Source organism: Chenopodium album, chromosome 3 (genome assembly GCF_948465745.1).
Source record: "Chenopodium album chromosome 3, dcCheAlbu1.1, whole genome shotgun sequence".
Lineage (NCBI taxonomy): Eukaryota > Viridiplantae > Streptophyta > Magnoliopsida > Caryophyllales > Amaranthaceae > Chenopodium > Chenopodium album.
In genome coordinates this window covers 76061401-76088299 of record NC_137836.1, presented here as the reverse complement: position 1 = coordinate 76088299, position 26899 = coordinate 76061401, and the positions used below count along the sequence as shown (strand labels likewise).

Genomic DNA, 26899 nt, shown 5'->3' with positions numbered 1-26899 from the left:
TTGTGGAAGGAGTGCTGAGTTCAGAAGAAATGATGCGAGATTGGAGAGTCCAACCCGATCCATCAAGGCCCAAACCATTAGAAGTGAAAGAGGTGTGGGCTGGACCCAATTCTGAGTTGCTTGACAACATCAGATGAGTCCAAAAAGTGTCGCCACCCGTCACGTGAGCTATGAGGATGAGAATTCCTTTCTGAAAAATTATTACCCCTGCTTCCTTCATGAAGCCAACGTGCTCCATTGTGGTCTGCATGAGTTACACGTGGAGAGGAGGTGGCAATCTGATCCTGTGTCTCAAGTTGTTCCCTTAGTACACGATTAGTGTCTAAAACACGCCAGCGAACTTCATGATCCCTACTTCGAAAAACACTAGGAGCCGGCGGTGGTGACAACCCTGGAAAATAATCAGCCATAGCGTGGTTGTGAACAGTAGAACCCGATCGTGAGTCCTCGGAAGGTAAGGGTAGGCCTAAACCACCACTATCATAATCCGAAGGGCGTGAATCTGCCGAATTTTCAAGTGGGTCCTCGTCATCATATTCACCAAAAAACACCTCCGTGGTCCAATTCGCGCTCGAATTGGGCGAATTCCTCGAAGAGCATTTGAATATAAATTAGTATCGGTAGGAACGAGCGCCGCTTTTGTGGAGCTGACGAAAACGAGCTTCTAGATGGTAGTTAATAGTAGCCTGAACCTTGGAACAAAAATTCCTACCGTGCCCGACAAATCCACACTTTTTGCAAAAACGGAAAATACCCTCATATTTAAATCGAACCCACGTGACTTGATTATTTATAGTAGGAAAATAAAACCAGGGATCAAAGGCAACGATAAGTCAACTAGAATTTTAACACGAGGATATGGAATGGGAAACTGACCATTAGAATCATCAACCATAGTTACCTCTCCGACGTGCGACAAGACTATAGAAGCTATCTCCGGGGTGGAGTAACACACCGGGAGTCCCTCAACTCGGACCCATAATTCCACCAGATGCAAATTGAGATTAAGTGGAACTGAGTGTGCTCGAAGTCGCTGAAGAACAAACAAGGCACCACGGAAGTGAACCCATCCTCTAGCATCAAGCTCCGCTGCGTCTTGTTGTGTTCCACAAAAGAAAATATAGTCCCTTCCATAAGAGTACACACGAACAGGATCTCGGAGATGCCAAAATCGCGAAACCAGCCTTTGGATATTAACAAGATCAAAGTCTTCACTATTAATTCTATCATCCCAACAACGACCTATAATACTACAATTCCAGTCTAAATGTAAACCATCATCGAGAGGAGGAGCTGGAATATAATCTTCCCCTATGATATGAGGATAAACAAAGGTAGTAGGAACTTGAAAACGAGACATAATTCTAAAGAAGGAAAACACCTAGACTAAAGAAACAAAAGAACTATACTAGAACTGGATACAAAGAGCACTGAAAGAAAAAATAAGGAGAAAAAGTAAGGGAAAGGTAAAATGAAAAGGGTAAGTTGAACGTGAGGAGTTTCTCACTCTAGGACTTTCTCACTCTAGGAGTTTGGGATTATGCTACGATTGCTATAGAGTAAAAAAATAAAATAAAATAAAAGACAAGCTATTTGATGACGCATAGAACCTAAATATAGTGGGAAAACTTGCGGGTGGGAGCAATTCCACTCAGGGGTGCTAACCAAGCGAGTTGAGCCCAAACTATGGTCAGCTCGGCTCATGTTCATTTTTGTTTGTTCAAACTCATGCCGAGCTCAAACCTTTATGAGTCGAGTTTTGACCAAACGTTGACAGACCCGAACTCAAACTGTTCACTAATAACCTTGATTTATTATTATCCTTAGTTTATTTGTCTTCTTTATCGTTCATTATTAAATTTATTGTTTTATCCTGTGATGCATGGTTGGCTTACCGTTACACGCAGTTAAAATTACTCCATACTTGTGATGGTTGGTTTACCGACAAAATCGTTGGTTTACCGGTACACGCGGTTCATAATTAAGCTTCTCATAGATAAATGAATAAGCTAATTAAATTCATTAGGATCTTTTACCAAAACGGCTAATTTGACAAAAGTATTTACCAAAACGACTAATTATGAATTTTAATTCCAAGACTAGCTATTTCTTTTTTTTTTTTTTAAAACAATTTCGTCCAGGGTTTACTTTATTGATTTTTTTTTTTAATTTTTTTTTTTTTGGTTTTATTTTAATAATGTTTTAGGATTTTTTTTTTAGCTGGAAATTTTAACGATATACGGAGTACAAATATACTAATTTTTTTGTCTAGATCGTATTATTTAAATTTGGAATTTCAAGTAGTATTGTTCTATCAACACTACCACAAATTTTTACAACAATAAGGGTTTTTAAGGTGTTGTTAATCTTTTTCATGCCTATTAATTGTATACTTTTATTAATGACAGCTAATTTGAATATTTTTTTAGTTTAATGTGTATAATAAATAAAATTTACAGATATTTATGTGATATATAATGGTAGACAATGAATATGTTCTCAGTTGTATATTTATTTTTTTATTTTTTTTGTTAATTGGAAATTTGGAACAATTTTTTTTGAGTTTTTTTTTTCGAATTTTTTTAAAAATGTTGATGCTAGCACCTCTTAACAAAGTAGAGTGTCTAGAGAATTATTGCAAATATATTATGTTGAATGTTATTTTTCAAATTAATGGGTTTTTTTTTTTTTTTGTGCAAAAGAGGGGAAAACCCCTAACAAAAGAAAAACACACTAGCTACCCTCTCATCTTTGGATATCTTAAAGTATGGCATAAGAATTTCCCCCCCACCCCCCTCCCCAAAAATATATATATATATATATATATATATATATATATATATATATATATATATATATATATATATATATATATATATATATAAATAAAGACCCCCATAAAGTAAACCAAACTAGTTCAAAAGAAAATAAGGAATAAATAATTTTCTTCCAAGTTAATAAATTAGCTATTTTTGGAATTAATATTGATAAGTAGCCGTTTTGGTAAATAGTTTTATAAAAGTAGCCATTTTGGTAAAAGATCCAATTCATTACTCACATTTCTTATATGACACCCACACTTACATTTATAGTTTAATACTCCATGTTTAGTATTGATACAAGGATGTGTGATGAGAATCGATCCTAGTATCCACTGATATCGAAAGGAATAAGCTCTCAATCACAAAGTATAGGTTTTATTAGGTAGTTTTTGACAAAAAAAAAATCCATTATTTACTAACAAATTGTTGTATTCCATCTATCTATCTATATATTATACTAAAAGACAAGCGCCTCAATGTGAGGATGACAAATGTCACTCTCTCATTGGCTTATCTTATGTATAAAATATATCTATATAATTACTGTTTACATATTCAAGCATAGTTATTTTTGTTAAACTTCAAACAATTAAAGCAAGTTTCTATACATGCATAAGATTTTCATGATTTCCTAACATAAATATTGATTTAATTTTTTATAATAAATATATACTTTCCAATACTACAAATAATAATCCATAAAATCTTTCCAATCTTTATTTATAGTTAAGTTAAAGAATAATAACTAATTTGAAGCAATATGATTAAAGTGGCATAATTAAGGAAACAAATATTTCGTATTTTGAAAGGCTAATATTGTTTTTTTTTTTATGAAAATTAAATAAAATCGATAATATTTAGTTTGACATCAATTATGAAATCAATACAAACATTTAAAAAAAATCAGATGTACAATAAAATATTGTGTACCTATTATAAAAGCTACCCTGTAATGAATGAAATTTATTTATGCTTTATTGATAAAAGTTACCCAAAATAGTCTACAAGTTATCCTAAATTCAATTCAGGTAATCGGATGAATACAAAAGTTTTTGATAAAGATACAAATTAAAATAGTGTAAAAATTACTTTTATCGTTTGTTGTACTCCTTGACAAATACTGAATGCTGAGCCGAAATGTTGTCTTGAAAAAAAATACATAATCTTGAACATAAATTTAATTTTAATCGGTCTTTCATTTTCTATACAATGTCTTTTACAATGACCTTTTGTTTTTCTTGCATAAAAAAAAAACTGAACCAATAACCAATCTAAACAAGAAGAATAAAAGTTAAATTAAATTAGACATTTGACGGAAAAGGGATATATATAAAATGTATCATAACTATTACTCATGTTTTAAATTGTAATATTCGTATTAACAATGCTATTACTTATGAATTTTTTTTAGAAAAACTAACATTTTGATTTAAAAATCGTGCATTGCTCATGTACTATACTAGATATACAACAATCATGTGCAATAATTTATGTTGTTTTATACATAATAATACTTGTATATAATATAATATTTTTTATAATATAAAAAAGTATATAATATAATATAATATAATATTTTATAACACGCGTCCTCCATACCAAGTGTAGTCCCAATCACTAGCTACTACACCAATTGGTTGTTGGTGTAGTGGTAATTGAGACTACACTTGGTAGGGAGGACCTGTGTGCTCCCCTGCAATAACAATCGGAAGGGGAGTGGAACCTAATAACCTAGAACTGATCCTCAAATCTGGATTAGCCCAAAGGGTCAACTGGATAGAACACCCAGAATTCAATGCATATATGACGGGAATTAACTTATCCTTTATCTATCTTATACAAAACTCCAAAGTCTAAATTTTTTTTCAAAATATAATAATAACATTTGTAAATTTTTGTTAATATGAAAGATATAAACCTATCAAAATGTATATATAGTTAAATTGTTTAATAACTTATATCGAATGTGTAGTTTTATTAAAATTATTTGCATGTAATCATTAAATGTGTTGGATGTTGTGTAGCTATGCAATGTCCAAAACTTTAGTTGAGCGACTTTGATTTAGTGATTGTACGGTAAAAAAATATTGACTTCGATCTTGAAACCTAATAGTCTAATAAATTCTAAATAGAAAAATTAAAACAAAAGGAAATGAAAATAGCAAATGGCTTTAAATATTGAAATAAACATAACCTTTTAAATCAATTTAGCGAATTCAAGAGACAATTTAAGGCATTTAAAATTAAATGGGGAAAAATATATGTAAAAAGAACATTTTTAGATATATAAATGTCCATGCACTATTATAAGAGTTTTGTTAACCTTTTTATAATTAAGGTAGGGATAAATCTTAGTAATATATACTCCGTATATTTTATTTATATAATATCATCAGTATCCATACCTATATACGAAGTATTTGTGTCGTATACTATATTTAATCAACTGTTGGTTGTATATGACTATTATATAATATATAGTTTTTGGCACAATGCTTAACTTAGGAAAATATATGTTCTGGTAGGTCAAATATAAGGTTATTATTGTGTCTATAGATTTAATGAGTGTGACGGGTAAATAAAACATGTATATATTAGATTGATTGTAGCTACTGATGCGGATGGTATGATAAGAAAATTTTAGTTTTTTCTCAACGGGAGATATAAATAAATTAGTCCACTTCTTACATAGCTATGTGGAATATTATTCAATTATTTTTCAATTAATAAAATAACATTATAAAAAATTAAAAGAAATTCAAATAACATAAAATACTATTCAAATAACGTTCCTTTAATTTTTTTTTTTTAATTGACCATTAGTACAAGTCCTTTAATAGTAAATAAATTACCTTTGTTTTTATTTTAATTTTTCCTACGGGTTTAATAATTTGATTTATAAACCGTGCATCGCACGGGCACTATGCTAGTTGAATTTAGAATTCTAAAAGTTACTAGAGAAGTCACTCAAAATAGATCAAGATTTAAGAACAACTCTTTCCAAATTAAAGAAACATTATTGACAAACATAAAGACCAGCGGAAAAAAAAATTAAAAAAAAAAAACCCAAACACACTAGTTTGAAATTTTAATTAGAAATACGTAATTTCATTAATGTAAGCCATACGGCATCTACAATTGACAATGAACGATAATGAAAACGAATTTAACAAAATCAAATAAGAATTAATCGGGAAGGGCTAAGAATCCAAATACATAAATATAACAATTCGGCATATTCTCGTTTCGTTGTCTTATACAACTTTTTAAGTGGATCCGTCGTCGCTTCGCAATTTTGTGAGAAAGTAAATTCTCGTGTTGATTCCGTAACCCGAATCCGAGCCACAATCAATAGTAGCCCCGCACAACCGGAGACCAAATTAAGCACAAATAAAACCTTGTCTTTCGAAGGAGTACGAAAAACCGTGTCTTTCGAAGGAGACCGAAAAAACCTTGTCTTTCGAAGGAGATAAACCCTTTCTTTCGAGGGAGACATTATTGTGACCTAAAACAAATTAAAAAGCTTAAAAGAAAATAAAGATTGGGGCTTTCCACCGGTGAAATCCGATGGAAGCCCCTTAAAATTAACAATGGAGACTAGGTTTAGGAGAGAGAAGAGAGAAAAGGAGTCTAGGGTTTTTTTACTACCAAATTTTGCGTATGCAAAGCACAGTTAATTAAGTAGTTAAGTATGAAACATTAGCTAAAAACTATAAATGAACCTATTCCACACACTAATTTATTGTGGACTACTAATATTAAAGACGCTATGGTTATTTTATTAATAATAAAAATGTCACTATATTAAAATAAAGGTTATTATGTTGTCCTTTATGACTTATTTCAAAAAAAAAAAAAAAAGGGTTATTATGTTAAAATAAAAGTCATTGTGATTGTAGAATAATTAATTACGTAGTTGAAAAATCAATTTAATTTTAATTTTGATTTTTTTTTTAAGAAATTCATTTCAATTTTGAATGAAAATTTTAAGGCTCGACAAATAAAAGATTACCTTTTATCCAATAAGAGAGGAGTGTACTATCCATTTTGTTAGGAAATAAGGGTGTAATTGTGTTTGATAATGTGGAACAAGTCAATGAAATAAGAACGAGAAAAAAATAATAAAGAAGATAAACAAAGAATACAAAGATTAACGTGGTTCGGTCAAAATAGACCTACATCCACGGGTGGAGGATTGGAGAGCTTCTTCATTACAAAGGAGAAAGAACGAGAGAATAATACAAGGAGTCCTAAATCTAATGGTTCAAAAGGTATAATCTAATTGATGAACTAAAGGGTCCTTTTATAAAATAGGAAAACCCTAATAAAACCCTAAAATTGATCCCAAGTATACTTAAATAGCCGTTATGAAAAAGATATCCTTTTTGGAAATTATTGCTTAAATAATTAAGCTAAATTCGAACAAAAAAAACGCTCAATTCGTTCAGGCACGAAAGTGCTATGTTGAGCACTTCGTCAGCATCGTTCCAGCTTCGTCAGCTTCGTAAAACGATCATAACTCTCGTTTCTTATCGAAATTGGGCATATAACCTATCGTTGGAAAGCTCTTGAACCAAGCTATCACCTCCAACTTGAATCAACTCAAAATTACTTATAGTTTGAGAGATATATACATTCAAAACCAGTCCTAATAGATTTTGAGTCACAATCTAACACATTTCTCCGACAAAAGAGGGAATTGAGAAAGATTAGGATTTTTGGCAAAACCTTGAAAGTGAATAGTAACTTAAAAAGGAATAGTGGACTGACCAAATTTAACTCCTTTTTTGTTGGTTTTGCGATATTGCCATCAAGATTTGTTGACTTTCTTGACTTTCATTGATATAATTGTTGTTTATGTGTTTAGAGTGGTGAGGTGGACGTGGCTTTCTTTGTGTAATAACATGAAAGATTTAACTTTTAGCTTGTTTTAAGACATGTGTTTTTAGGGTGGGTTAGGTTTTTTTTTTTTTTTTTTTTTTTTTTTAATATTTAGGCTATAAAAGAACCTCATTGTGAGTTAACTTTTACATATTTTCTTATTATTGATTGATTTATGCAAGATTTCAAGTAATTGAAGCCGTTTCGATTGGCGAGTTGTTTTGGAAAAATTTTCAGGTAATTTTCAAGCATCCATTATTTTATGAAGTTGATTAATGCATAATTTATGGGTGTAATTTTTTCGAATTATGTTATTTTACGATTTTATTGTGTGGGTTTACTTGCACATATTATTTATTTGTTTGTTTTTGATGTTTTTATATGGTTTTATTTCATTTGAGATACTAAGGCCCTGTTCTTTTGAGCTTCTGGGCAGAGCAGAGAAGAGCAGGGGTCAGCAGAGCAGAGCAAATTAAATTTCAGGAAAGCAGAGCATAGCAGATTTCAGGATAGCCGATCAGAGCATAGCAGAGCCGAGCAGATTTCAACATTATTATTAATACTATTATTAATGTTATTATTATTATTAATTATTAAAATTATTATTATTATTATAATTATAATTATTATTTATTAGTAAAATTATTATTATTATTAATTATTATTATTATTATTATTATTATTTATTATTATTATTATTAATTATTAAAATTATTATTAATATTAATATTAATAATAATATTTATTATTATTATCATTAATAATTATTAAAATTAATAAATAATAACTATTATTATTATTAATTATTAAAATTATTATTACTTATTAAAATTATTATTATTATTATTATTATTATTAATTATTAATTATTAAAATTATTATTAGTATTATTATTATTTTTAATTATCAAAATTATTATTATTATTATTATTAATTATTAAAATTATTTTTAATATTAATAATTATTATAATTATTCAAAATAATAAATTATTATCATCAATACAATATTAATTATTATTATTGAATATTAATTATTATTGTTGTTATTATTAATTATTATTTGAAAATTAAGCAGAGCAAAGTAGAGTAGAGCAGAGCATAGCAGATTTCTTTTGAGCATAGCAGAGTAGAGCAGCTCTAAAGAACGGGGCCTAAGTGTTTAACTGATTTTTTGCATGCAAGCAAATTTATGGGTGTAATTTTTACGAATTATGTTATTTGTTCGATTTTAGTGTGTGAGTTTACTTGCATATATTATTAGTTTGTTTGATTTTAATGTTTTTATATGGTTTTATTTTATAAGCAAATTTATGGGTGTAATTTTTTAGAATTATGTTATTTTTACTATTTTAGTGTGTGAGTTTACTTAGCTTGCACATATTATGACATAGACGCCTTTAACTTAGAACTAACTTCCACCTCATCATCATTATCACTATCAAGTTCAATAACACCAACACAGTCACTATCAACCCTAACCCTCTTATGCCCTGATTTTTTTTTCAAAATCCTTAAATTGAGATATTTCAGCCTCCAACTCAGCCAAATCTCGCCGTAAAACATGACATTTCCGATCAGCATCTGTACGGACATGCAAATTCACGGCTAAAGAATCTTCAAGTTTAGATTTCTTCCTAGCCAACGAATGGAAATACGAATTCTGATGTTCGCTTGAAACAGGAGGAAACTTTGAGGAAGAACCATCATTAAAATCAACCATTTTAAGCAGATAAAAATTCAGAGGAACTCAAACTTTTTGTCTTTAAAATCTCTTTTAGGAAGTAAAATTTGACAAAGAATGAAAACCACTTATGAGAAGAAATAAATAGCAAATTGAAACCATTATGTCAATTTCATGTCTCTTCATTTGCAATTTGTTACAGTAAATCTTACTGTTTGTTAGGAATATAGGAAAATATATTATTGTGATATATTTTCCATATATATCTTATGATATTATATTTAGGATAATGACTTAGTGATATTCTAAGATAGATTTATGGAAGTTTATATGATAGAGTTTATATTGTGTAGGTTATCTTTTGTAGGTTATAAATATTAGCCAAGATCATCAATACATATTATTGTGATATATTTTCCATATAGATCTTATGATATTATATTTAGGATAATAACTTAGTGATATTCTAAGATAGATTTATGGAAGTTTATATGATAGAGTTTATATTGTGTAGGTTATCTTTTGTAGGCTATAAATATTAGCCAAGATCATCAATACAATTCAAGTTTTTCTCTCATAAATAATTTGTCATGGTATCAAGAGCAGGTTGAATCTTGGGACCGTTCATACAAATACTCCCCCTGCCGGTGGGTTAGAATATTAAACCCACCGGTGGGATTCATAAATTTGCTTCCGCTATGCAATAGTATTGCTCTTTGAAAATTCTATTTTTTTTTATTTAATCCTTTTTTCTATGGAATAACCATGTGATACATGGGTTATTATTAGGGTGCGTGATCAATATGAATGATCATATGTGATTTGGTTAGGTTGCAGTGTTTGAGTGTGCTTCCTCCATTATTGCATCTCCATGGAGATGAAGAAAAGCCACGTTTGGCGTTTTTTTATTAAAAAAAAAAAAAGTTTTGCAGAAGACCACGAACACCAGCGAAGGGTCTGGCAGAAGAAGATTACGGACACCAGTGAAGGGCCTGGCAGAAGAAGATTACGGACACCAGCGAAGGGCCGTGGCAAAAGAAGATTACGGACACCAGCAAAGGGTCGTGGCAAAGAAGACTACGGACACCAGCAAAGGGCCGTAAAAAAAAAGATCACACACCAGCAAAGGGCCGTGACAGAAGACCATGGACACCAGCAAAGGGTCGTGACAGAAGACCATGGACACCAGCAAAGGGTCGTGGTAGCAATTCAAAAGTTCGTTTTTTTAAAAATAACTAGTTGTTGGCCCGCGCGCTACGCGCGCGGTCCCCCAATTTGGTGATTTCGCCTCTGTGATTAGTGTGTAATTAGTCGTTGTTTATGTGATAATGTAATTGGTTGCATTTTAATTGTTGATTTCATTTGCTTTGATTGGTTAGTGTATAATGATCACTTTAGCTATAGTTAATAAATAAGTGCACAGAACTAATGCTTCAACTAAAATTGGAGCAGTTTATAACGTAATGTCAAAGAATTGTGTTTAAATTATACGAACTTTGCATAACATGTAGCATTTCAGAGTGTATTGAACCAAATTAAGTAATGATGGAAAGTAATACATATAACTTTATTATAAGTAAACAAATAAGTAATGTTACGGAGGGAAAAGATGAGAGCGCGCGATCCCCTTATATGGTGATCTACTCGGTACGCGCGCGGTCCCTCAATTTGGTGATCTATACTCGGTGATTAATGTGTAATTAGTCGTTGATGTATGTGTAGATTATTTTAATTTTGTTTTGGTAATAGAGTCAGGTAATTTGATTCGTCTTTAGTAAAACTCCCTATTTACTATAACATCTCTTCGTTCTCGTTAATTTTGTCATTTGAGAAATATATATATGATGATAAGAGTACATAAATAATGTTTATTTATTAATTAATAATCTATAATAAAAGTTTTTTTATCAAAATATTTTCATTTTTTGTAAATATCAAATTATAGGAAGGATTTCGAGCTTTTTATGAGCTTTCGAGTCAAGTAATGAGCAATTCGACTCGTTAACATTTCGAGTCAATCTCGAGTTCGAGTCGAGTTTTGACCCCGTTAACATATCGAGCCAATTTTGAGTTCGAGTCGAGTTTTGACCGAGTCAAACCCGAGTAGCTCGCGAGTTGTCTCGTCTCATAAGCACCCCTATGAATTAGAATCGAACTTAAGATCTTTGCTTTAAATGAATTTAAATAAATAACTTGGGGCATCAAATGTTAAAAGGATACTTTTAACTCAAATGGAAAACTATATAAATACAAGATGTATTTGTTAACAAATTTGCATCATCATAAATAATGGCGCGCAATCCCACAATTTGATGATCTCTAATTGATTATTATCACTTCTTTTTTTTTTTTAGGGAGTTATTATCTTTATTTAATTAGCTTATGTTTTATGTTACATTATTTTATATGTTTACTTATAATAAAGTTATGTGTATTTATAAGTGTGACAATTTTGATTAGCTTTATTTTATGTTTGATTAGCTTTATTTTATGTTAATCATCGAACATATAATTCTGGATAATGTGAGTGGTATTCAATGTGTGTGTGTTTGTATATATATATATATATATATATATATATATACTACCTCCGTTAATTGTTATGTGCAACTTTGGGGTATTATTTGTGAGATATAAAATGTTCCAAAGTTGCACATAACATTTAACGGAGGTAGTGTATATATATATGAAGTTGCATATGAAGTTGCACATAACTTTGGGGTAGTGTGTGTGTATATATATATATATATATATATATATATATATATATATATATATATATATATATATATATATATATATATATATATATATATATATTACAGTTATGTAGACATAAACTTCATTGTCTATATTTTTTAAACAATTAGTCCTGCATAATAAAAGTATTAATTCTGCAATCCTTTCATAATGAAGAATGCTACTTCGATTTCAATACGTTAACGAATTTCTTATAACCATACAAAAGGGAATAAAGGGGAAAATTCATGAAAAATTGCACATGTCCAAATGTAATTGCTACTTAAGCTGTAAATTATAAGATTTGATAGCAGCACACCCTACAAAAGAGTGAAGAGTCTGAACTCTTTCATATATTCAGAAATTTTTTGAGCTTAAATTCGGTAAAGAGCCTCCTCGATCTCCTCCACAGTTGCCGTAAAATAAATCAAAGTAGACAAAGAACAAGAAGTATGATCATTCTCATACTCGGCTATAAACCTATCGAAATCAGCTGTCCTTACCCCGGGATCAAATCTCATGCCTGAATCATTTACTTTATTTTGTCTCAAAATGTCAGCTAACATGAAGCCAAACTCATCTTTCCAATACACCACCTAATTTTATAAAGGAGAAACCCATAATCAGAACATATTATTTATTTTAATGCCCACATTAACTATCTTTAATCAAAATATAAAGTAGCAAAAATCCTACAAAATCAGAAAAGCATAAGCAAATAAAGTAGCAGCTCAAAATCCTCGGATATTGTTTGAAGCCACATGTACCCACACTGGAATTAACCTAAAAAATTAGTGTTGACACTTGAGAGTAATAAATCATCTTAAAATACTTCTTATTACTACCATTTCCCTTAAAGAAACTCAAGACTAATCACACAAAGTATTGATTTTAGTGACATCTTTCACATTGATAAGCTAGTGATAAGCTTGTGGGAGATCATTTCACTATTGCTGAAAGAAGACAAAGCTAAGAAACTTTTCCTACTTAACATAAATTTAGCCTCTAAATAGTCCTCCAAGTGCTTTAAAATGAACATCAAACACGGCAAATTAAAATGAATTTAGCAGCATAAATCTGAATTATAAGGATTATAGATGCAAGCATAATCTCATAATTCCATTATTTTTTGAGATATATGTTATTATTATGGACATAGTATAATCTAAGAATATAATTATAAGGCTGAATTCCCTCTTGATGTATATAATAGCTCCTACATCAACATCAAACATGATCTCTAACTCTCATAATTCAAGAATATGTTGTTCCAATTCCAAAATCAAATAATATGACAAATCAGACAAACATTCAACAAATAATTCTTCTCAATTATAATTTAAATCAGCAAAAGAACTAAAAAAGAAAGAATATTTACGTACGTGCAATAGTTGCGCTGTCCCACCTTTGCAACTACCCATTGTAGCAGCTTATGCTGCAAATACATCCCCTCTCATCTTGCTAGATATAATTTACCACCCTATAACCTAAATTATTTCATCACATCGGAATCATAATAAATATTGCTAATCATACTTTCAAAATTTGAAAATAACATCTTTCAGCATCAAATAACTTAAAACCTTAATTCAACATCAATCCATCAATAACGATAGCTAAATATTCCTCCCATTACAAAATTTCATTCATAGTATAATTTTACTTTAAATTCCAAATCAAATTTTATACATTACAATAAATTACCACCAACCAAGTTTTTTTAGTGGGGTAATACCACAAATCAAAGTTACATATACAACTAAACACACTACAGAATAAACATATTAATAGACCTCATATGTCATATCCAATCAAATAAAGATCTAAACAAATAAATAAATTAATAAAAGTTACCTTTTGCAAATATTGCAATAGGCAAATCAACACCCTAAAAAAAAAACAGAAATCAAGTCTTTCATTATTGCCAAGAGATCTAATTTCAATCTATACAAAAAAATTTTGCATGACCCCTAATTATAAGCATAATTCTATAAACAGATTGAATATTGAAAGCAAGATTAATGGTAGCTTAATAGTCACGGGCAAACCTCAATGATTTTGCAAAAAAAAAAAAAAAAAAAAAAAAATGAAGAGTTTCTAAATACTAATTAGGCAAAGTACCTATATATGATAATATGTTTGGGCTTCTTCTTTCTTTTTTTTTTTTCGAGAACTGACATAGAAATCAAGCAGAGCCTCCCTGATGAAATATAATGACCCATATTAGAACTGCTTAAGCTTAAGACAACATGTACACAACATCATCCTCAAACATACCTCATGATACCTTCATCTTATACACATATTTGAACAAATTGTCAATCATTTTGACCTTAGGAGACCGAGTCCTTACTAATGCCTTGTATCGTGAAATCATTGGAAAAATCAGAATACTAACATTAAAAAAATCATATAATTTGTGAAAAATGAGAAACAAAATGAACTAAAAAAAAAAGAAAGAAAATGGAGCTTGCCGTTGCTACTTGCTTGTGACATTTCAGACTGACATTGCTCCTTCTCTCTTTCCCTTCTTTCCTTGCATCGTTACTGTCACATTTTCCCTATCTCCCTCTAACCCTTTTGTTTCCTCATCATCAGCTCCTCTCTTACCTCCTCTTGCTCTTATTCTTTTCTCCTTTTCATTCTTCTATTGTGGTCTTGATAATTCAGTTTGTCCTACTTGCTCCCTCAGTCTTCGTCACTCCTTTTTTTCTATTGCTCCTCTCATTTGTCTTATAATTATATAGTCATGGTTATTAAGATATTCTCTTTTTAATAATTTATATTTCTGTCATGTCATTGAAAAGATATTATGTTTGTAACGGTCTCCTAAAAGAGCTGTAATTTTCTTGACTCTTCTTTGCCTTGTATTCTTGAGGACCTCAATCTTTCTATATCATCTTAGCCATCACCTAGTAACCCTTCTCTCTCAATCTCTTCCTTATCCCCCTCTCATTCCTTCATTCACCCCCTTTCCCCTTTCTCTTGCTTCTTATGCTTCTCTACCACCCCTCTCTCTCTCTTTAATGGTTTTACCAATTTTAGTAATCATAGTCTTACGTCCCTAAAGATTAATACAAAATCGATCCTAAAAATTAACAATAATTAATAAATTGAAAATATAAATCACAAGAAATGCAAATTCATAAATACCAAAACAAAGAAAATAGAATAAACACACACACAAAAATAAAAATTAAAAAAAAAAACAGAAAAATTAAATCAATCTTGTAAATTAACACCAATAAATAAAACTGAGAACATAAATCACATACAATGCAAATTCATAGAAATCAAAGCAATTAAAAAGGAGAGAAAGCGAACTAAAGACAGGTAGTCAAAGCAGGTATACATTATACTTTTAAAAAGGAAAAATCAGAATACTAACATAAAAAAAAAAACATATAATTTGTGAAAAATGAGCAACAAAATGAACTAAAAAAAAAGAAAGAAAATGGAGCTTGCCATTGCTACTTGCTTGTGACATTTCAGACTGACAATACAGACTTATTACTTTAGTTAACCACTCTACCGACTCCATACTTTTTTCACGAAACTCCTCACTTATTGCATAAATTTATTTTGAACGTCCTCACTCAAATCAACCCACTAAATATTGGTTTGTTTCTTTTGCTTCATATTACACTAAGTTATAAAATCATCCATTTAGAAATTGTAATTTAACCTTCACTCATCAAGTCATAGCAAATTAACAAGAACATAGTTGTCATTGTCACGTAAAAGATAAATAACTTAAATATATATATATATATATTTTTTAAATAATAAAAAAAAAAAACTCTATCATGTCACTATATCATTCACTCCAAGTCTAGGGGCAATCATAAGATCAACATAAATAGAGTATAAATTCCATATACCTTCCATCCAAGCCAACCACAATGACAGTGTTGTGGGATCCAAATGCAACAATGCATCGGGCATTCTCAGGTAAGTGAAAACGCGCAAATGATCATTCAGAACTAATATATTTTGGTAGTACTCCTGCCAAAAGAAAAACAAGGGATATAAAAGTGTTGGTCAATGAAGGCAACTTACTAAAGCACATCCTTTAATAGCTTAATTCATGATGCACTAAAAACTCTCTTCTGAAACACAAACAGACTGCTATCATGGAAAGCTTTTTTCTCCCTATTTCTGCTATAACATTACTCTTTCCTATTTTAAAACAAGTGAGTACTAAATTATCAATATACTTATAGTAGTTTGATACTATAGAACTTTTCAGATAGTTGCGTGGATAGAGTTAGACAAACGTTAGAATCTTCTTTAATTATATTTAGTTCTTTTGTAACAGTACATAGTTCTACAAAAGGGATAAAGGATTCGCCTTCTTTGAATGCTCAATTGCGTTCACAACCAACTGGCCAACAAACCCATACTCCCTCCCCAACCTACCCCTACCCCCACCCCCCACTCCCCCCTCCCAAGAAACAATCTACATAATTTTTTCTATTAATATCTACCACATAATATAGCAGGTATACTATTAATCATACTTTTTTCAAGAGGAAGAGATAAACTCGGATTAGCACCGACACTAACATTCTGAGGATCGAGGGAATCAAGAGAAGATGAAGAATTCTGATGCTGCAATTCGGGAGTAGAATAAGGTCGAGCTACTCAACATCACCAAATACACGGACTCTAAAAGTGAATATATGGATAGTGCCTCCATCACTTGATACAATTACCCATTGAATGTTTTGAAAGAAGGCAAGATCGTATATATCAGCCTTTCCAGTCCCTCTATGAACCTATAAAGAATCAGACAAAATCACTAAAAGCTACTTGATCTACATAGTATCAAATCTTGATCGGCAACTAACTAAAACAAGTTCCACTTGGTCTTGAAACCTTAGAGAGGCAAATTGAGTTGACCTCAAACACGACTCAAGAAACTCATGAGCAACTCCATATCTTTTCATTAATTTAGAAAATAGATTTACAGTATTACATGCAATTTTATGCTTTAAAATTATGTGCTTACAGAGATGATTTGTAAATTTAGATTTCTACCGAATCCAATATGAATAAAGACTCCCATTCATCACATTGTCACAACAAACATTGGTTCTCCTGCAGGACTCCAACTACTTTTAGTACGTAAAGATAAATTGCAACTTCAAAAAGAGAATCTCCCCTGAGCACAAGCCCTAGATGGAAAAAGGAAATTATAATGTAGTACAATGCTAAAACCCCAGCACAATGCAAAAACCCATCAAAATTACCGTGAAACAAAAATGGCCCAGCAAATTATCATGAAAATCAAAGCAAAACCATCAAAATTATCAAAAAAAAAAAAAAAAAAAACAAAACAAAATAACCCAGAAATTTAAAACACCATATATTGCAATTGGCAAAATCATGTATTTTCAGCACAAAGCAATGTTCATTGAAAGAAATCAACATTCAATTAGCAATCTCAATTACTAACAACTGAAAGCCAAAAAAAATAAAAGAAATAAAAAAAAAAAAAAAAAAAAAAAAAACCAACAAACCTTAATCCTAAACTTGGTTTCTGGAGCATCTGTAATTTCAGATCCGACTTCATGGTAATCATCTGCAGGTTGAATCCTACACGTGATTATCAATCAAATTAAGATTTTATATATAATAATAATAATAATAATAATAATAATAATAATAATAATAATAAATTTGATCTTTAACACTTAAAATCCAGAAAGTTATTATCCTTTACACCCAAAATCAGAAATTCTGCTGAAACAAATTTCAATGGACGCAAAAACACCCCAAGCTTGGAATCCCCAACAATCAGAAGCAAAAAAACTTCAAATCCTACAAAAGGGTTCACAAAATTAGGGGAACCCAGAATCCCAAGAGTTAGGTTATAACAACAAACTGAAAATAATAACAATCAATAAAGAACAAAAAAAATGTTCTGTGCTCCATGAACAAAACTATATTGAAAAAAAAAATCAATCTTCATAGATAATCAATTAAAATAAAAAAATATTGAATTTAACACCAATTAAACCAGAGAAAATTACAAATTTAAATCCACACACCTTACAGCATGCAACAACCAGACCCAAAGCTACAGCACCACAAACTCCATGAAACGACCCAATTGAACTAACCGCTGCAACACCCGTACAAAATCATAAAGGACCGATTAAGAAAGAAAAAAGAAAAAGAAGGGAAAAAATTAAAATGAACACAAAAAAAAAAAAAAAAAAAAAAAAAAAAAAAAAAACAAACAAGACTCAGCTAACCAGGAACGAAAGAGAGAGAATGAGTTACGCTTCCCTCTTTGCCTCCTCGTCATCGCTTTCATACAAACCAGAATCAACCAAAAACTGAAATTCCAAATTGAGCGATCAACAACAATCAATTACGATAAACAAGAATCCCTAATTAAAACTAAAAATTCAAGAATCAAATCAACAAACCTTCTTCAATTCCAGAGTCTTCCGCAAATCAACAGTAGAAGGTCCCGCCATAGAAATCGGCTTCGTCACTCCAAGTTGCTTCACCAATCTTCTGTACTCCCCATCCTTCTTCACTCAACAAAATCCTCTCAAATTTTCACCCAAATTCCCAAGAAAACCCTAAATTCACAATGATCTATCCTCAAAACTAAGAAATAAATCCGAATTTCACAATTAATTGAAACCCTGATGATCAAAACTCAATCACGATCAGGATTCAATTGAGGAGAGAGAAAGTGAATAAAGAGAGAGCAGGCAAATGTACACCAAGCAACGACGCGTCAACATACAAGTAACAGCTATAAATATTAGCCAAGATCATCAATACAATTCAAGTTATTCTCTCATAAATAATTTGTCACTGTTGTACCTGGAGTTACAAGCGGTGAAGAGTGCTCCATCCACGGGGGATGTGCATCTTGTCCATACATGAAGGTTAGTATATCAATCCTTTCACTGATGTTTTTTGTTTGCAATACTACCCTAAATTTTCTTTGAACTGTTATTTTCTGCGCAAGCTGGTGGTATTTCAGATACGCATATTTATGGAGGTCAAGTGTGTAAGATAAAATTTGTGATTATTTTGACTAAGACCTTTCTGTGATTCATTTTCTTCTGGGGTAGTTTACTTGAGATTTGTTCCATCATAAGCTTACAGAACCAACAATTTCTAAACTGATCTGGTCATTTCCTTGCTTTGCCAGATGAATTCTCTCAGCGCTCTTCTTAAAGTTTGCCAAAACCTGCCAAATGATAGGCATGTTCTTTCTGCTTATGAAGCTGGAAGATTTAGTTCTCAGACAGTGAATGGAAGATCAATAGCTGATGTTGGATGTGAACCCATTCTTCACATGAGGCACTTTCAGGTTTAATTACTCGTAGAATTTGTACAAGTTTCAATTTTAGAATTCTAGGAATAGAATGAGAGATATGTCGGGCAATGTGTTGTACATATGATTAACCTCATGTCTGAATTATCAAATACACAATTCTGGGCATTTTCCCCAATAATTAAAATTCCTCAAGGTTCTAATGCTAAGGGAAGTTATCACCCAATTATTGAAACAGGAAATTTTCACTTTGGATCCCTTAATACTACGGTTTATCTACTATGGTGCTAAGGTCAATAAAGCTCTTCCAATTTGGAATAATCATTCTTATCTAATTTTATCTAAATGGCCCAAATTATCATTTTAGCTTAATATTTTCCCCTTTTTTTCATAAATACCTTGGCAATCTGTTGATTCTGTTCAGTATCTAGGTGATAATGAGAAAAATTTGTAAAGAAAGTCTGGTTCTGTCCATGTTAATGATAATTCACCCTTAAAAATCTATTTTTCTTGGTAAATTTTTACATCATGTTATTCCATTAGTCTATTGTGTCCTTCTTCAAAACAAGACACCATAACATGCTAACGTAGCGTGTTATGGTTGGTCAATTTTTCCTTTATTTTTTAAAAGTTAAAATGTATTATACATAAATGTATAATTGGAAATACATGAAATATATGTATTTTTTTGTTAAGATTACATAATTATAGTATTTGAAAATCCATTTTTTATTTTAAAAATCATTTAGAAAATTAAATTATATAATCAAAATTTAGAAAATCAAATAGTTATATACATTCTTAATATATAATTCATCATCATCGTCCCCAAAAATCTTGTACTCAGTCGGAACTCAAATCGAAATTCCGACCAACAAGTCATCCAAAGATCGGATTTTTTTTTTTTTTTTTTTTTCAAATCTGCTTCTTTAGTAATAATTTATGTAAAAAAATCAGGTTGTTTGTCTCTCTTGTGTGACTGTGTGATTATAGATTTAGAGGCTATTAGGGAGCAACGATAAGGGTGCAGAACCCGGTGGCTTTTTGGCGCACATAGATCCGGCGTAGGGTTTACGACGGCATCTTAAGGTTCTAGTGAGTTTTCAGGCATATTTTGGTTGCGTTTTTTGAGCAGTTTTTAGTACGATTTTGGAGCAGTTTTAGTACGATTTTGGAGCAGATTTGGTGCATTTATCGGCGTATTTCAGGCAACTTTATTGGGAACGTATTGTTCAGTTTTCAGGCGGTTTTCAGGCAACATTTCAGGCATGCCGGCGTATCTATAACGTGTGTGAATGGTGCCCAAGAATTGGTGATGAGTGCGGTCTAACTTGGAATTGTTGTCCAGGACTAACGTGCAACAGTAGTTGGTCTGGTTATTGCTTCTAAGAAAAATGCATGACTATGTATGTGTGTTTAACTGTTTATCGTCTACTAAATTACTATATTTTTATTGGAGTAGTAAAACTAAGCCCTCATTGTCTTGCCTTGTAGAATATACTACACATGTATAAGATCATTGTTGATTACATTATTATAAGATCATTCCTAATATTTTTTTAGATTGATGAAGAATTTGTGGTAATATATATGAAATTTGAACCCCTCAAATAAATTATTATTATTATTTTATTTTAAAAAAAGAAATATAGAAAAAGGCATTGGAGCCAACTATTGAAAACAACAAAAAAGAGTTATGAAAGCTGGGCTCTTAATGTCTATATTGACGGCAAAATATAAGATGCACCATGGTGCATATAAGTTCTAGGTGAACCACCAATTAAAATATACTCTCTCTTCTCTTTCTTCTTCTACTTTCCTAATTTCTGATTTTTCTCTCTCCTCTATTTTCTCTCTCCTCTATTTTTCTCTCTTTTTTATTTTTCTTTCTCTTAAATCGTTCATCATCCTTTCAATTGAATTCCTTCATATTGTTGATCACCATAGAGTGAATTCCTTCATTACAATAGATTAAATTCAAATTTTGTTTTCTTCAACCTTCGATTTGAAGCTTTGTTAATGGAGTTTTTACAATGAAGTAGTGAAGATAAAAATGATGTCGTAGTCGAATAGAAGGTTGTTAAGACGATGGTGTGATTATTTTCCGATGAGATTTCGTTATCTAAATCACCATGGCTAGCTTTGAGTTTCAAAATATGTAGCATTTATATTTTTTTTATTATTATTTTTAGTGATAATTGTGTATTTGGTTATGACCAGTTCTGTATTTGATTATATTTTAGTATTTTTGAACATTTTAAGTTAAAAATATGAACGCATGATACATTTAATTTTCTGTAAATACATAACATGTATTTTTGGAATTACGAACATCTTTATAATAATTCTGAACATGCGATACATTACTTATGACCTTATTTTTGTTTTAGATCTATGTATTTTTAATTTTATTAAAAATTTGGCATTCTTACATTATAATTTATATATCTGAATATTTGGCATTCTGAGCAGTGTCTTTAAGTGCAGAAGTTTTTGAAGGTTGTTCATTGGTTTGTGGTTGGGGTTCAGAAGTTTTTGTAGGGGTTCAGAGGTTTTTTTTAGGGTGTTTAGTGGTTTTTGGTTGGGGTTCTGAAGTTTTTGTAGGGAGTTCAGAGGTTTTTGTAGGGTGTTTAATGGTTTATGATTGGGGTTTAGAGCTTTTTGTAAGGATTTAGAAGTTTTTGAAGGGTGCTCAGTGGTTTGTACGTGGTGTTGGGGTTTAGAAGTTTTGTAGGGGGTTTAGAGGTTTTTGTAAGGTGTTCAGTAGTTTGTGGTTGGGAGGTTTTTGAAAGGTGCTCAGTGGTTTGTGGTTGGGGTTCAGAAGTTTTTGTAGGGGGTTCAGAGGTTTTTGAAGGGTGTTCAGTGGTTTGTGGTTGGGGTTCATAAGTTTTTGTAGGGGGTTCAAAGGTTTTTGAAGGGTGTTTAGTGGTTTGTGGTCGGGGTTCAGAAATTTTTGTAGGGGGTTCAGAGGTTTTTGTAGGGTGTTCAAAAAAACCCGACCCGATTTCACGATGACCCGGTAAGTACCCGATGAGAAATTTGGGGAAAAATCTGTTTTTCCGGGACGGGTACCCGACCCGGGAAAATTGTCTCTTACCCGGGTCGGGACATGGGGCAAATTTTTTAAATACCGGTACCCGTTACCCGATAATAACTTTTTTTTTTTTTTTTACCCTCCCTCAAAATGAGCTCAGCCCACTTATATTTAACTAGTTAAGTTCAGTTAGGGAACTTAGGGTTCCTGACCTCTCTCTTCCTTAAGTTTTCACGCCGCTTTCTTGAGTTTTCTCTGACTCTCCCTCTTCCTACCTTCTTCTTCCTTCGCCTTCATCTCCCTCTCTCTCTCTCTCTCTCTCCTCTCTCTCTCCGCCCCTATTTTTGTTCTACGAATCGAAGCAACAATCGCAACAACTTTCGGCGAATCGAAGCAACAACAACCGCAACAACAACACCGAAGGGGAGGTGCGGTGGTGTATGTGCTTGCTTCGATATGGTGGCGGCTCCACTTTCATCATTCATGCTCAGATCTACAAGAAGATTACAAGTTTCCAATATTAATAATGGTGTATGTTTGTTAATTAATTAGGGATGAATATGTATACCCATTTTATTGTGGGTTTTAGTGTTTTACAATTTAATTATTACTAAATTAATTTTTAATTGTGTTTGGATTAGTTTATTCATTCATGGATTTGATATTAATAGCGTGAAAGTACTCTTTTAATTGGGTTTTTTTTGGGGTTGTATAACTTGTTCATATTATATTATACTGAATTACTGATAAGAAAGTTGTTTTGTTATTTGCTTTTTTTTTTAATTTATTTTATACAGTATATTGTTGTTTTTTTTTTACAAGAAATACTAGTATAATTATATGAGATATTTTATATAGGTATATATATAAGACAAATAAACATTAATTTTCAAAAAGATAAATAAACCTTTTTCAAAAAGAAAAATAAAAAAATCCGGGCACCCTATGTCCTGACCCGAATAATTCGGGTACCCGGAACCCGGGTACCCGAGATATTTGGGTCGGGACATAGGACAAATTAACAAGCACCCGGATTTGAACACCCCTAGTGTTCAGTGGTTTGTGGTTGTGATTCAGAAGATTTTGTAGGGGGGGTTCAGAGATTTTTGTAGGGTGTTCAGTATTTTATGGTTGGGGTTCGGAGGTTTTTGTAGGGGTTCAGAAGTTTTTTGGGGTTTAGAAGTTTTTAACAATTGTTTTTTTCTTAGATACATCATCTAATTTCTTCTTTTTTTGGTGTTCTGGCGTTGAACATTTGACTAATTGTATTGTTCAAAAATTTTAGGGTTCAAGTTAGTATTCAATTCTAAAAATTAACAATTTAAAATCAAATTGCGAATTTAAACAATAAATTACTTACACATCTTCATCCTCATCAGTAGGAGCAAATAATTTTGATTTTCTACCAAAAAAAAAAATTAATTTAAAAAAAGTCAAAAGACAATGTAGTTTCAATTTTACAATTTGTTGAATTATATTACCAAATTTAACATAAATGTAGAAAAATCAGAAATGTTTAAGTGATGTTTATCTTTTTGAAGGTGTTTTTGTGTGTTTTTTTGTATTTTGCTATGGTAGATTGCAGTTTTTAGGGAGAGAAAAATGGTAAGAGGAGAGAGAAAATACAAAAGATTAATTGAGGAAGGTTTTTAATTTATAAGAGGAGAGAGAAAATTTTTAAAATGAAATAAAAAAAAAATATTACATTTATTTTTTGAACGTAAATTGATATGACAATTGGAGAGAGGAAGAACTTTATTCTTTAAAAAAAATAATAAATAAAAACACCTAAACTTCGTGGGCTTCCCCTGTTGGCCGGGAATTGGACCAATGCACCTATTTCTAGGTGCACCATGGTGCACATAATACTAATTGCTAGGGCTGTCAAACGAGTCGTGTCGTGTCGTGTTCGTGTCAATATTAAACGGGTTGAAAAACCCTTGACCCAAACCTAACCCATTTATTAAACGAGTTGAAAATCCTTGACCCAAACCTAACCTATTTATTAAACGGGTTACCCGGGTAACCTTTTAACCCACATAATATGTAATAAACTAAATAATATTCAACATAATAATTAAAAAGACATACATCATTAACGATATTACAAGAGATTAAAGCTATTGATTTTGGCAAAAAATACTACATGAACATAAAGATAGTGGTTTTAGCCAACCCAACCAATACATAAGAGTTGTCCCAAGTCCCAACTTTCAAAATGACAACTTCTAAAACATGCATCAGTACTTAATTTCATGGATTACATATATGATTAAATCTTAAATAAAGAATAACTAAGTATAATCTAGAATCCTCTAAAGTGTAAAAGTGAAATGTAAAAAAGTTATAAAAAAAAAATAAAAAAAAATAAAAAAAAATAAAGTACGAAAAATTAAACCGCCAAACAATCCCCAAAATTTAAGTATAGCGCCAATGCTTTCTACAACTAGTACAGTAAAAGTTTAGAATAATGCTTCAAAAGAAAAGTTTAGAATAAAAAATTCAGGTTTCTTTTTCTACTTAATAATCGGGTTGAGCGTGTCGGGTTCGTGTTAACGGGTTATTGTTCAACCCATTTACATAATCAGGTTATACGTGTCGGTTTCGGGTTGAAAATTTCAACCCAAACCTAACGTAACCCGTTTAATTACGTGTCGTGTTCATGTCGTCCCAATTATTTAAACGGGTCGAAAATTCCTGACCCAAACCCGCTCATTTCGTGTTGGGTTCGTATCGTGTCAGCTTTTGACAGCCCTAATTCAAGTAGTGGCAATGTGGCATGACATTACTTGGATGCAACTCGTTGGACCAAAATCGTTTAATGGGCTAGTTGCTAAGCTAGGCCCAATTGGTAAAAGGCAACACTTATTCCCCTTCGCAGATAATTTATCCTCTCTATTCCATATTCCCATTTCTCTTTTCCCCTCAAAATATTCCCATTTCTCTCTCTCTCTCTCTCTCTCTCTTTTTTTTTCTTTTTTTTTTTTTTTTTTTTTTGAATAGAAAGGAGCAATTAATTTAAGTTAAGGTTTTCTTGGCTTCCTATAAGATAGCCCAAAATCTGTGGATCGGAGTCCCTAAGGAGTAATTAGAAGTTGACATTCCCATTTCTCCTTTCTTATAAAATTTTACAGCTAGTCTTACAGATAAGAGGACTTTAGTTCTAACTTATCATGTTAGTCCTTTAGCATTTTTGAGCATTAAATCTAGAGGTATCAATATAGGTAACTTGGCTGGGTTCATTTAAGTCGGGTTTTTATCAAATTTGGGTCATGATAAATTATTATATGTATAAGAAATTAAGAATCAAAATCTGAATCGGATTTTTCAGATTGGATTAGTTTTTAACACTTATAATTGAATTAGTGAGTGTAGTATGCTAATACCCGTATCAAAAGAAAAGAAAAAAAATAGAGAAAAAAGTTTCTAAAATTGAAACAAAGAAAATAAATTGGTATACTTCAAGTAGGGATATAGGGTACCTAAAACAAAAAATGGTTGTGACTAACTAACTAAACAGATAAATAAATTAAATTGTAGTCCCTACTCCCTACAAATCATAAATTGTGGGGTTATCTCTTGGTTACTTCTATCTTGCGCATCATATCCACGAAATTCATCAATCATCAAAGACTACAGCAAAATCTTACATATGAATTCCACAATTCTGCAGTTGCTGCAAAATCAACTAAAGTATATCTACTTGCAACCTTTAACACTTGTAACAAGTTGCTAGCTGAATTTAATGTTGGAGATTTGATTCCCTGGCTTGCTTGGATTGATAAACTTAATGGATGGGATGCAAAAGTTGATAAAATTGCCAAAGAATTTGATCGATTTCTTGAAAATGTAGTTCAAGAGCACCAGGATCGTTTAGATGATTGCAGGAAAAACGAAGAGAGTGATAGTGGTGAAAAAGTTAAGGACATTGTCGATGTTTTGCTTGACGTTCAAAAGGATCAAACACCTAACTTTACCGAGACAGTATAAAAGCTCTCATATTGGTAAGTGTTTACTCAATAAGTTCCGAAATTACTAACTGCTAAAATTTATTTTCATTTCTCATACACATTTCTATAATGTCTAAATAAAAACAGAACGGTAGAACTTGTAATATACTCCAACAGCAAAATTTTCCCAATGTAATATACTCCATTCTCAGTAACATTAAATTCCTTAACATGGAGCCAAGTATTAGATAAGCATAGTGTGTTCAGTTAAACCTATTCATATATTCTATATTCATCAATTCTTCGACATCTTGCAACTAAGGAATATCTTTCGAATTGTGACTATCACTCACTCTTGATTATAGGCTAGTTTTGACTCTCGAGTCTTGACAAGATTGGGTTTAAGGTGTAGACAGAACAGCAAAAGACACCTATGACAAAAGTTAAGACTACAGCCCTACAGGACAAACAGAATCAGATTACAA

The 26899-nt window shown here is 31.3% G+C and overlaps 1 long non-coding RNA gene across 7 annotated transcripts; it reads right to left on the bottom strand.

The window, feature by feature from the left end:
- Window positions 1-12262: 12262 nt before the first annotated feature.
- Window positions 12263-18694, bottom strand: LOC145624242 (uncharacterized). Of its 7 annotated transcripts, XR_014110403.1 has the most exons (8): window positions 18562-18694; window positions 18385-18468; window positions 17647-18251; window positions 16006-16129; window positions 14402-14483; window positions 14246-14324; window positions 13507-13611; window positions 12263-12720 (listed from the first exon to the last, which is right to left on the bottom strand). It is a non-coding gene; the product is annotated as an uncharacterized LOC145624242 (long non-coding RNA). The 7 variants fall into 7 exon arrangements; XR_014110399.1 differs by having other exon boundaries at window positions 14402-16129; XR_014110400.1 differs by having other exon boundaries at window positions 13979-14483.
- Between the last annotated feature and the right edge of the window lie 8205 nt (window positions 18695-26899).